Genomic DNA, 12538 nt, shown 5'->3' with positions numbered 1-12538 from the left:
CACATAGCTAGGTTTGCTTACATCTTTTGCTTATAGTAGACTTGAGACAATATATTTCTTATTCTGCAGTGATTATTAGTATCTCAAGGTATTATGATAAAAAGATGTATTTTATTTTAAAAAGATCAGGGAAAAAACCAAACCCAAAATAAGTAATAGTGCTATGTAATAGTGTCTCCTCCTAGGCACTTGAAACTTACATAAACTAACACAGAAGTTGAATGTAACTCTTCATGTAAACAGAAGGGAATAGCACACAAAATTCTTTTCAGGTAGGATGGAAGGTGAGTTAGCACTGCCATCAAGCCCCAGAGTACTTATGGATATACCTAGAAGGACACATAGTTCAGAGGATTCCTTAGAATGTTTTGTTTTGTTTTATTCAAGGAATTTAAAGCAAGTATTTCCCACTGCAGCTGTGTGAATGTCACTAGTATTTATATCGACCTTTTAATTGTTATAAAATCATGTATTTTTGTAGAATTGTCATTAACCTGCAAGCAATAACCTTTCACATGTTTAAAGTGATTACAGTGCTTGTTATTATAGACCACTTTCACTGCTGTTCATTTAGTATGCTGTGTTTTTAACACAAATGTAATCCACTCTGCATTTTCCATTCAAAATGCATAAGGCAAAGTGCATCATAACAGGATGTAACTACGTATTAATCAAATTAGCACAACACTTCAAAAACCCTGGCTTTTTACTAGGCTACTGTTAGACCACAATTCATGATGGAAAGAAACAGTGTAATGAAAGGCTTGGCAAGGGAGCTGTTTATTTTCTTTCCAGAAAGATATATTGTAGGTTAATTTTCATGATGGGAAAAAAATGTGGAGGAAAAGTAACAGTAAGCATTAAGCTAAAGCACAGTAAATGGAATTTAAAATGCTACTATGGTTTTGCTATTGACAAGCATAAATGTAGTAATTAGTTGATGACACAACAGAGCTCGAATGACCTATTTTTTAATTATTCAAAATTCATGACCCAAACAAAGAAAAGTCAGATTATTTAAAATTCACCTTGTGAAACACAAACAGCTGGGAAGGTTATTCCCTCATCATACATTTAATTTGCTACATAAACATAAGACCCTTCAGCTAATACTTTTTAACTACCGTTTCTCAACAATTTCAAGTATATATACTACTGATTTTCAGTTTATTATAATTTTAAATTATCTTTCAGAATAAGAAATGAGGACTTGTGACATACAAGACTCCTGCATTGAATAGTCATGTTTTAGGAAATTCAGTCTAATATACTTTCAGTGGACTGCAGCAAAGCATCAGGAATGCATAAAGAAACGGTGACTGCATTGCTCTCCTTGCAATGTAAGGGCTTGGTGTAAAATTTGAAAATGATTCTCCTGCTTGGATACTCTAACATCATTAGAGTTTCAGCTGAAATTAAAATGATTGATGCTAATTTTTGGAAATACTTTGTAAATGAGTTCATGTGTATTTATTTCTTTAACCCATTTTCATTTTCCTCTTTATGTTTTAAGGCTGCAGGATAGTTTGGAAGTCAGTCTGAAAGTCAAGGGTGAAACTCCCATTGACTTTAGCTGCAGCAGGGCTGAATTATTGTATTCAATGAAGTCATCCCTAAAACAGCAGTAATTCCCTTGTCTTTCAGATTCAGCCATCCACTCTCTTGTTACTCATTTGTTTATTTACACAAACTTCTATGCATGCAAGCTATTAACACTGTTTTTTAAATCAGTATGTAGTCATTACACCCACTACCCTTTTCTATTTATTCCCACTAGATGAAGAAAATAGTACTCAATCCTCTTGTTTGCATTTTGTAAAGTATATAAGAGATCTTTGTGGCCTTATCTTTTTTTATTATTATTATTGAAGTGCATTAGTAATAGCAAAGTCTATATGAGCACCTTTTTGGAGATGCTGAAATTTTATCCTATGGAAACCTGCTTTGACATACTTGATTTGACATGCACACAGGCTCTTGCTAGAGAAAATCACTGAGGAAATGTTATTTTAAGTTATGATGGTAATGCTTCCAAAAGGAAGATAGAAGATGACAGGATAAATCTTTAGGAACCTTTCAATTATGAACGAACGCAGTCTGTGCAAATTTTGAAACTGTTCAGAGATTAAAAATATTAAAGATAGAACACACCTCTAAGACTACATATATCTTTTTTATGTAATATCTACATTATTGACATGGCATATATGTAAGAATTTTATACAAATAATAACAAATCTGTATTAGTTGTGGTACATATATGTATATGGTGGATATGTTTATTAGATAATAGAAATTTTAAATGGTACTGGAATCATTTGTTGCCTAAGAGGCAGTTGAAGGTATGGTTTCAGGAAGAAGCTTAGTATTTAAATATATCTTCTGCTCTCTGCTAAATAAAAAATAAAAAATAACTGAACTGGAACCCTAAATCAACTGCATTAATACTCCCTTAATATTTGATGGTTAAATGTGATTTTTTTAGCAATTTTACTGTCAGAATTTTTTTTTTGCTTAGTTTATTTCTATTTCCTGTTTGGTAGAAGCTAGATTACTATCAGAAATTCTATACATACTGACATAGATGAATGCAGTCACATTAAAAATAGCTGTTATTATTGACTGTAACATGAGAACTGCACAACACACAAAATTTCCTTTGACTCTAAAAATTTCAATAATTTAAGTCACTCCATGAGACCATTACACCTGAAGACCTCGTAACAAGTAATAGCTGGATACATTATTGTGGTATTCACATTTAATTCTGACTCTGCTATGTGCTGAATAAGAAATATTTTCTTCTGAAAATCGCCAGCTAACTTTTGTTTTAAGTTTTAACTTAAGCTTACAAATTAAGTTACTACTTTTTATCATGTCCATCAAAATTACTTCATAGAAACTGCCCATATAATATCTGATGGTATCCTGTTGTCATTGTGAATGACTAGGATCAAAAAAGAGGCTAAAGTTTGAGCTTAATCATGAAAAACTCTCACAGAGATAGCTGAATAGAATTGTACATTTAAACAAAAAGAAATTTTAGATGGGAAGACATATAATGTCATTTAGCTATCTCTTTGTATCATTCTCTGTGGTATAATCTTTCTATGTTCCATCTAGACGACTTCTAAATCATTCAAATCCTTCTATCACATCAATACAGAGAGTCTTTTTTATATCTGACAGACCTTGAAACTTGAGAATACCTCTTTGTTTTAGTAATATGTTTTCTCAATTTTATGCTTTTACTTCTATGCTGAATTTTAGCTAAATGAATTGGTTATCAAAATAGGAAGATGAATCCTTTTTTTCTGTCTCAAACTGTCCATATAATTCAGAGAACATTAAGCAATAATGACTTACAGGACATTTTGCAGGTATGTGCTCAGTATGACAGCCCTGCTAGGAAGAAAAAGCAATTCTGAATAAATAGCTTTTTCCTAAAAATTTGTGTACTAGAAGATAACTAAAGTGTTTGTGGGAATGTAAATGCAGTACTCTGAAATTTCTCCTAGACAGAAAATCAGCGATACTTTTGTAATGGGAACAGAGGAATCATACTTCAGTGCCTTTCTCAGGGAGAAGGGAAATATCCAGTCACTGCTTCACAAAAAGTAAAGATCATGTCAAAGTTTTGATGCAGAATACGTGTTCCATACTTTGTCTAGCAATCAGATTGCCTCAACTGGTCTCTTTTAGACCACTGAAGTGCCTCTAATACCAATACAGCAAGGACAGAGAAGATGAAGTTCCTGAACTGGTCTGGATATGAGGGAGAGAGTCCTGTATATGAAGGTGCAAAATGATTTCAGCAAAAGCTGCTGTTCTACTAGGGAAAGTAGTTTCAAAGCTGTTTGTCTCTTTTATCACAATTTCGGCAGTATAGGTCAGAAGACTGAAGGCAGAGCACCTCAGGGAGAGTTATGTTGTTTTAGTGAGAGGTAAAAACATTTTTAAAAATTAATTTAAGAAGAGGGGAAGAACAGGACTGGTAATGAACAGAGCGGTTTTTATAGGAAAGATCACCTTGTGGTGAGAAGAATGGTATTGTATTTTACTTATATAACTTTCCTTTGGAAATATGACCAGAGGAACCCTTCCAAAAACTAGAAGAAGATTGCATAGTGAGAATTCAGGTATCTCCTTGAGGGAAGCTCTTATGTCTAGGAAAAGTCTTCTTTCGATACTTCCGATAAAATGAATCTTTCAAACTCTTGAAATTCTTTTTGAATCAAGTGTTCCATTTTGTCAATGATTTTATAGACTTTTTAGCAAAATTTAAGACCCATACAAAATTTTTTTTTGTTTTATATTTATTTTCAGTTCCTTCTAATTAATTTAATTCTTCTCTGAAATGTAGTCTTGGGTGAAATTCTTCTACCTTTATTTATACACAAAAAAAAAAAAAAAAAAGAAAAGTATCCTATGTTTCAACAATACCTGTATTTTTTGTTTGTTTATCATATGAGAAAAGCAAATTATCTCACCCCACATCACAGGTAATTTTCAAGACAAGAATATCTAGCTTGCATATTTTCTTACATACAAATATATTTTGTTTCCACATCACATTCAGTGTTCTATTTAAAAGTAAATTTAAAAAATTAAGTTATTCAATCAATAGGAGCAGAACTTTCAGGAGTTTTTTTGCAATCCTTACTTAGGACATAGCACACATATGCAGGAAATCGCACTATTTATTTTTACACTGCAAACCACTCAAGTTCAAGAATTAGAGATAAGAATAAATAAACTAATTTAAAATTAAATCCCATGTGTCACTGAAAAGTTTTTGTTACCCTAGGTTTGTAATTATCTCAGTCGCCAGACAGTTATATTTCAAATATTCACAAAATTTAACGTATAGAAACAATATTCTTGTTTAATTATTCTTCTATCTTAAGTTTTGTAAACCTCCATAAAATCAAGAGAAATCTAATGTTTACATTTCTAAACAACTGAAGGGTTGCAATCCAACTACATTTTTAATATTCACTATTTTTAAGGGTATTTTCTCATGGTATAAGTTGAAAAGGATACTGTTAAGATTCAATTCTAAACATTAATGTACAGTTCTACATCAGTCTTTCAATGTTAAATTTTTAAGAGATTTAGTCTAAAGCTGAAACTTTATCACATACTGTTGTTAGCACAAGTAATTGTTACGTTGCTTTTATTTAATTATTCAGAATGAGAGATTTTCAGTTTGTGCTTGCATAGAAGTGTGCCAACGTCTCCTTATCCTGAAAATGTCAAAACTGTACTTGTTTAATTAAATTTAAGGTTTTTTATGAGAGACTTATCTGTCCCCTTTCCCTGTATGGTATGAAAGTATGACAAGGATCCATTAAAACAGAGATACAGTTTTTAGAATTTGGTGAATGCAGAGATGAAAACCCTCGTATTATAGCCTGTTTGACACTCTGAGGTTCACTGAGCTGAAAATGCTGTTTTCGTCTGTTTTGTGATAGCTGGAAAGCAAATTCTGATTTACTTGGTCTGAATAAAGGCTTTTAGTCATAAAATAAACAGAAGATTCAATGCTGTCAGGTATTGAAGCCTTTGTATAAGAGAACCCCAGAGGCTTTGTTAAAGAACTATATTGCAAAAAATTTTGTTAAAAACCCCCAGCCTTTTAATGTAGAAATTTTTCTGTTTCAAACTTCAGTAGGAATTTTGGCATCAAAATTTAGTGTTTTGAAAATATTATCAAAGTGTCAAACTGTGTAAAATGATGCTAGGACATCAAATTATTACAGTGTTTTGCTTTTAGCCCTATCTGTGTCTAATGTTTATCTTTTGGTATCTCTCTGTTAGCTTTTTGTCTTCCAGGCAACACATGTTGCCACTCATATGTAGTAGCCTGTTGGTGGCCCTGAAGATTTACTAATGTGGTTGTTGTTCTCTTTGTCCTTCTCCCCTGGGTTGTGATATGTCAGGTACCTGAGACCGATCTAAAAACCTTGCTGCTTGTGGCTGGGAAGAGGCTTAGAAAAAAGTTCCCTTTACCCTTTGCCTCTTTTATTTACAGTGTGTAGTCAGAGACTAGCTACCTTTTACTTGCTTTCAATCCTATTGGAGCAGGACAGTACTGGTAATAACTGGAAGTCCTACTTAGGAGATTTCAAACCCATTTCCCAGAGCAGAAGGCTTGGATAAGGTCTGGTGTCCATCTAAAATGAAACAAATCTTCTAAACTTTTGGATAATTTTGTTCATTGTGAATAAAAATGTGGTGTAGCTAACCAGTTAATAACCTACTTAAACAAAGTTTAGTTAATAAAAAAAAGGCTCTAATTATATATAGCTGTATACCATTAATATTCTTGGACAGAGCTTTCTGCATACAGGAAGATATAAAGTAAATGGACAAGTCATGACCTAAGACGATGCATAACTGTTTCCTTAGTTCCAAAAATGCATTTATTGATTTTGTTTTCATGTAGTCAGAAGAATACAAACATTTGTCAGCTGCATGCTTTAGCACTCAGCCCATGCAGAGCCATTAAAAGTTACCCTGATAGATTCCACTACAAATAAAATGCTGTTGCAATATGTAGAATTACATCCCTTCAGATGCACAAATAAATATAGTCATCACAGAGTAGTGTTAGCAGTGTTAGAATACTTCAGTTGCCATTGGTAACAACAGGCATGATAATACTTTTGGGATGAATTATGTATTAATTGTTTTGTTGAAAAAATGGAGATGAACTTTATTTATGGCTGGGTTTCTCTAAAAGGGTTAGAAGGGTTGCTCTTCTATTGTGCTCACCAGGTTTTCAAATCAATATTTATACATTTTCTGCAATGCTAATGCAACTCTATCCATTTGTTAAAATAAACAATAAAACCTGACCTATTTACAGTGCTCTATATATGTTGTACCAGCTACTCTATAAACATCACTGTAGAGAATTAACAACTACGGATTCAGTGGTATAATTTATCAAATATGCTATCTTAAAATTAAAGACCTTGTTCTATGGCACTTTCATGAATGTAGCTCTCTGAAGTGATGATCTCTGTATGAGAATGGGTTACAGGACTGTACAAGATAATTGCTCTTCACCAAAATCTGTAAACTGATTGGAAACTTTAAAACCCAGACTTAGATACAAAGATCAGGCCAGGTTCTCTGCTAATGTCCAGAAAAAGCAGCCATTTTGAATCCAAAGTTATACCTTCTGAAGAGATAATTCATGGCTTTTGAATTCTAAATTGCTAGATTTCTTAATACTCTTCCCATCACTCCTCAACTTTGACCCTGCAGAATCACTGCCTACTGAAATGAGAGGGGGTTTTAGCCTACATGGCTCATTCATCTTTAAATCTTTTCTTCGATCTTCTTCCCTTTTTAAAACCAGGACTGCTGACAACTGCATCAAGTGTTAGCTGAGTGAGTAGCCTTAATTTATCTTATTACAATCCAAGCCCCAACCACCAACCTCATTTCACCTCAGACCTTTTCCCCACATTTGTTAAAAATGACTTATGTCCCTCTCAGACAATTTGCATAGAAAAGAAATGTCAAGTGCTTAAGTGCAACAAATCCTAGATTCAATAAACCCATATCACAGTTTTCACTATCTCATAATATTAAAAATTAATTTTAGATATATAATGAGAAAAGTCCTTATATTATAAGTAAGAACTGTAAGTAGACATATTGGAACATTTCCTTTTGCATAATGTCAGAATATGTAGGTGTATAACTGTGAGGTTGATTGTTTCTTCTGTAATGTTTTTGTGCAAAATAAGAGTGATTGCACTGACTGCAATTAAATCTAGAGCAGATTTTGACTGATATATTTGAAATAACAGATTCAAGGTTTGAAAATGTTTTTTCAGGACCAAATATAACTTTGGAAATAGGTACATAAATGTCTCATAGGCTTTGTATTTAGTATCTCCTTATGCTTACAGGACATTTAAATATATACTTTTAAAAAACTTAGCTATTTTATTTTGCACCAGTAGAACATATGCAGAATACTTCTCTCTGTTAAATTTAATGGCAAGCTCACTTCAACATGTAGTATGGACTCATATTCTTCAGGGATCTTCTCTAAGGAAGGTAAAATTGGTGACTGAAACATACTGGTAAAAATCCAAAAGCAGACTTTAGAGGTCAAAAGACATCTTTATGACAGGCAAGACTCAGCTTTATGCTTCTTAACTTCAGTTACTGCCAGTTGTTTTAAAGTAGTTCTCAGCTTTCTGCTACAGTCACCACAGAAAGCAGATAGACACAGGTATCAGATGGATATGACTGGAGAGGTTCATCTTTCAGTGTCCAAGTTACATTGATAGATTGCGCTTCCTATGTTTGAGTCTCTCAATGACTATCAAAGAGTACAAACAGATGTTTTGTACTGGTCATATTAACTTAAGATAACCAAAACTAGGTGATGACCTACCTGAAAACTAGCCCTGACCTACCTGAATATTGAAAGCTCTGGAGTTTTAGGCCCCCACTATTCCAGCCGAGGAATTGTCTCACTGATGGAACATTAACTGATACAACACAATGCAGGAATGAACTAAAGATGACTTGTCAAATATACAAGATTTCCATTATAATACTTCAAGTCTGTAAGTACAGACATTACTGATCTCATCTACAGACTAGATTTAGCTCTAAGGTGGACATGCAGAGCTCCCTGCTAGTCCAGAAAAGGATGGCTGCTCTACCTGAGGGATGGCAGACCCAGGCCCAGTCCTGCAATAATACTGTTTTTATGGGCTAAACCAAGAGTATACTTAACATGGGCAGATCCAAGATTGGAGTCACACTGAAAGAGCAGACATTTAAAGATATTGGACACCTCTATTCCTTTAATAAGCAAAAGCCACTGATAAGGATTTGATGAAAACCAAATGGTTTTTATATGTATGTAGGCATAGCTTCCCTTATAAATTAATAAATAATTTTGGTTTTAATTCTTGAATATTAAATATGGTGCTTAAGAAAAAAACACTATCCTTAGACATTAACATATTATCAATATTAGCAACCTTTTTTTATTTTGAAAATATGAGGAGAATAAACAGCAAAAAGAAATTTTAGAGCCTCTCTAGTTCTCATTGTTCTTGTCATTCTTACTCTTTTTTTTTTTTTTTTTCAGGATAACATTCAGCCTTCTGGCTAAAGTTAAATTTAAAGATGCATTTAAGATTAGTTATTAGGAAAGTAAAGTGCTTAACTTATTTGAACTGATTGCTGATAAAAAGCCTTTCAATATCACTTAGTATGCACTCTAAACACTTGAGGAGTAGGAGAAGATACAAGTGCTCCCTCACTATACCAAGAAGAGGCTGACCGCAGTCTGAAGTTGCTGTCCCACATGCTACAGTTGACAAGATCCCTGTATTATCTGTTCTGCAAGTGGAGTACTCCCACTTATCATTTCAGGAGCTATCACTGCTACTTTTCTCCATATCATATTTAAGGAGACTGCTTAAGATATCCACTTCTTCCTCCAGTTTAAATGTGATATTAAACACAGTTATTCGTATTCACAATTGACACAGGCAAAATACAGAAAGATAAATGATTTGTAGTGTTTGCTAACAGAATCATTTTGTGATTTCCTAGGCAGTAACATCATCATCAGGTTTTATACACTTATACAAAAAACATATATATACATATATGTCATTAGCCAAATTTGGAACAGTCCATTTCTTTCTGTAATTAAAAAAAAAATAAACAAAACCAAAAAAAGTACATGAAAAATGGAGAAAAAGAATCACAAGAATATCCATCAGCCTTTACACTTCTGGTGGTGTGGATTCTCTAATTGTAGAAAATGGAATTATACTTTTCTGGGTATGATACATTTAATAATACTGTTTCTGACAAACAACTGAATAAGGATAAATTAAAGGGTAAGTCTGTCTCTATTATTCCAGTCTTTCTATTATATTTAAAGTTCTTGCTGGTCTTTCCCAACCCTTTGAATTAACATAGAAATACAGATATGTCTAGAAAAATTAAATTATGTATAAAACAATCTCAGAAATTAAATACCCTGTCTCTTACAGTTTCTCTAAAGGTTATTATAAAGCATACTTGTTTAAAATGCTGTTTAGCCATCTGAAATACTTTTGTGTCAATGGAATTGCTCAAAAATTAGAAAACTGGCAAATCATGCTGTATAAGTCTGGTGAGTTCATAATTTTTGTCTGATAACTTCTATGTATAAATAATTTAGTTTTTGTCACTATTCATATACATATTCAGTATTCTGAACTTTTGTGGAGGTTAGTTGCACTTTTAATTTTTCTTGTTTTTCTCTTGTCCCCTTCTACTCATGTTTCTGTGAAATATATTTTTTCTTTCTTTAATATGCTTTATCACTTAAAAAATAGAAAATCTTTATTTCTTTGAAAACTAGAAAGGCCACAATAATGTAAAACTAAAAGTAAAAACCCCATCCAATCTCTCTAAAAAAATTTGAAAAAATCTCAAAAATTTAAAATTTTAGGCCAAAAGTCTGTTATTCAAATAATTATTAATTTTTTTATTTAAGTTTGTAACCTGATTTTTCAGACACTATTACATTTTTTGGTAAGAATTTTGACACCATGTCAGAATTGATAGCTAAAAGTATTAATATAAAAAAAAATCTCTAGCAAATTATTTCAAGTTTGTGAGCTGTATCATATTCACACACATGGATGTAAAGTTTACAACTGAAAACAGGAAATCACTTAGTGTAGACTAACTTGAAATTAACGTTGACCTTGTCTTAGAGCTCAAAACAGGCAGTTCTAAAAATTTCTTCAATCTTCCTCTACAGATGTGAAATGCCGTGTAATTTGCCTTATGTACAGATGAGACAGTACACAGAGCTGAGCACAGGTGGTTTTCACACTTGGGAAAACCAGCTGGAAACCAATATATGGCCCCACATGCTGCTGTTCTGCAAAATTCAAGCTTCTTGTGCTGTGCCACCTCTGCCCTGGTACAGAAACAACAGTGGGCGTGTGGCCACAGCTATGTCCATGGCAAGATCCCTAGTGAGGTTAAAGGGATTTCAAGTTAATGTTGCCTTTTGGCATTGACTGTACAACTATCTAAAATCCCACAGCTTTGGAAAGGGAACACATGATCTAGGATGGCTGGCTGTACCTATTCCCCACTTGCCTCCCCATCCTCTTCTGCAGCTGAGTGGTAATTCTTGTGGTGGTGCAGAGGAGCAGGTGGCAGCTACCTAATGTCTTGCTGTGAAGCCACATGGACACATTTTTCCTGCATGCAGACACCCCAGGGTCTTCTGCCTTTAGCACAGGCCCATCTGCTGCTCTCTGCTGCACATGCTGGAAAGGATACTACTACTTAAGGAAACGGGCAGTAAATCTGTGACACACATACCTGGGACTGAAACGCCATCTGAAGTAAACAATTTGATGTTGGGGGATGCTGCACTCTCTCAACAATTTCAGGGTCTGTCCCAGGTTATGGACATGACTTTGAACTATGCTAGAATGGAAAGATTTTAAAAATTAGTTTAATTGATATTTTGATGATTTTCTTGGAGATGCATTATATATGCAAACACTCTGCTGTACCTATCATTATGTTTTCTGAATAAATTCAGATATAAACTCTGTATTTCTGTCTTTCTGTGCATGACTACATTAAAATAGACTAATGACATGGAGGAGAAATCTATGATGTATTGTTTAAATGTTGTACTATAAATACAGCTAATATATCACAATGCTATTTTGCTTTTGATCAGCTTAGGCTTAAATAATTCAAGACAGAAAACAAAGACTGGTGTTTAAGTTAGGTCCTCTATCTTCCAGGTCATGATCCTGAACTTATGAACACTGATTTTAACTAGCCGTGGACTGACTTCCAGAAAACCACTTCCTTGCGAAGACTTCATCCCCTTAATCAGATCCGTGAGCCCGCAGATTTGTGGGAAGCGCCACACTCTCTTTGCCAGTGGTGAAAAGACCAAATGTGTGTCTGTGTGTCTTCCTAAAGAAATGTGCAAGCACCAAATCCAACATGATTTCAGCAAATCGAAATGAGATCTGTCTACTTTCTTGCCCTTTTTTTAATAACAATAAGCCAAAAGAATGACACTCCTCTAGAAGTTTTGAAGGTCACAAACTCACACTAGGTACCTGTCATGTAGAAGAAAATGTAAAACAAGTATTACCATATACTAAGTATTAGATTTCCCACAGTAGGAAACTTCTTCAGCTGATCTGTTGATATCTATGTTTTTAATTAATATTTTTCTATTCCTTTAATCTAAAAATTAATTGCATCTGAGACTTTCTTTCTTTCTTTCTTTCTTTCTTTCTTTCTTTCTTTCTTTCTTTCTTTCTTTCTTTCTTTCTTTCTTTCTTTCTTTCTTTCTTTCTTTCTTTCTTTCTTCCTTCCTTCCTTCCTTCCTTCCTTCTTTCTCTTCTCTTCTCTTCTCTTCTCTTCTCTTCTCTTCTCTTCTCTTCTCTTCTCTTCTCTTCTCTTCTCTTCTCTTCTCTTCTCTTCTCTTCTCTTCTCTTCTCTTCTT

The sequence above is a fragment of the Empidonax traillii genome, unplaced genomic scaffold (assembly GCF_003031625.1).
Source record: "Empidonax traillii isolate 1590-97213 ecotype Southwest subspecies unplaced genomic scaffold, ASM303162v1 scaffold29:size1973556, whole genome shotgun sequence".
NCBI lineage: Eukaryota > Metazoa > Chordata > Aves > Passeriformes > Tyrannidae > Empidonax > Empidonax traillii.
The sequence above is the reverse complement of the archived record's forward strand: the minus strand, read 5'-3'. Positions refer to the sequence as shown.